Below are 1444 nucleotides of genomic sequence, written 5' to 3'. Positions count from 1 at the left end.
AAAAAAAGGTTGATAAATTTAAATGAGTTAATCGTGTCAATTATGTAGGCTGCCGGTTTAAGAGGGCTGAAAGTCTTTGAAGAAACGTTGTCAGAAGATGCGTATAACGATGGAAAGAACCGCAACTAGTTCTTTCTCTCAATTTCCAATTTTCCACTGTCAAGTTCCATTCATCATTTCCAGAATAATCCAAGCAACCAAGGGCTAAATTGGTGCAAGTTGTGTCTCCCTGAGTTCATGATTCACAAACGCACACACATAAGACAAAGTTCAATAAACAACACGCATCATTAAAGTTCCAAATTACCATATTATGTACTGCAATATTTGGCTGCGGTTAGTTTGCGAGTTTGGAATCGCCAGATACGTAGGGAGAACGCTTGCAATTACGCGTTCTAATTGTTTCCATGCTGCTAAATATTATTCAAGTTGTTTTCAGATGCTTTATGTGCACGATGATTCCATGCTTCGGCCGGTCTGTTATCCATTCTATTGAGAAATTTATCGCATGTATCTTGAGATGTCCCGCATCAAATTACTTTCAATTTTCTCGTCATTATATCGAATGATGCATGTAGAATGCACATTACCTCAACGTTGCTTCAATTTGGACACTGAAAATAAGTGTACAGAATCTAGGATAAAAGGACTATTCTAATAGCGGAAAGTTTTCCGAAAAGTGGGGTTAAACCATGATTTCTGGATCGTTGCAGAACAAGGAAATAAAGGGCATTTGAAACATGTGAGTGAGTCTATCGTATTTTAAAAGTAAGCAGACAAATTTTTGGCTAACTTTTTCCATAGTTTTCCAAAATTTGATAAACTCGATTCGAAGATTCTCAGCTGATTAACCGAGATTACCTCCCCTCAAATTCGTCAGAGGCGTTTTGTCGTGCAATCAGAAAACCTTAAAACTTGGTGACGTTTGACAGCAACATTTTCGTTAGGAGGGCTTATTCTTCAAAAAGTTTCCATGTCGAGGTGACCTTCTGTGTTTTTTTCGAAAAAAAAAACATTTACACCGATAATATCGTGGAAGACCTACTACGGGTAATTTCACATTGTTGCTAGTCAAAGCAATATTCAGAACAAATGTATCACCTATAGATAAGGATTCGTTTATTTCGGTTCCAACCGAGCCTATCATGTAACGGTCTAAAAATTACTATAAACATTCATTAAACATTCATATACCTATTGCATCGCACAGGTACCTATTATTCAGAATTCTGAGGAGACTTTTTAAAGCAGTCCTACAGGAAATGAATTGTTTTATAATGAGGCCACGGGAAATCGGGAAAAATGCACGTCTTTTGCAGAAGCTCTAACAGGAACACGGTTCATCACACACCAAAAAAAAACAAATCGCTATCTTGTCCGATTTGCCTGTTAGTGCTGAGCATACCGCTATGTAAGATTAGATGCGAAACCAAATCGTAAGGCT

This window comes from Opisthorchis viverrini (assembly GCF_000715545.1).
Source record: "Opisthorchis viverrini unplaced genomic scaffold opera_v5_713, whole genome shotgun sequence".
NCBI classification, from domain to species: domain Eukaryota; kingdom Metazoa; phylum Platyhelminthes; class Trematoda; order Opisthorchiida; family Opisthorchiidae; genus Opisthorchis; species Opisthorchis viverrini.
The sequence above is the reverse complement of the archived record's forward strand: the minus strand, read 5'-3'. Positions refer to the sequence as shown.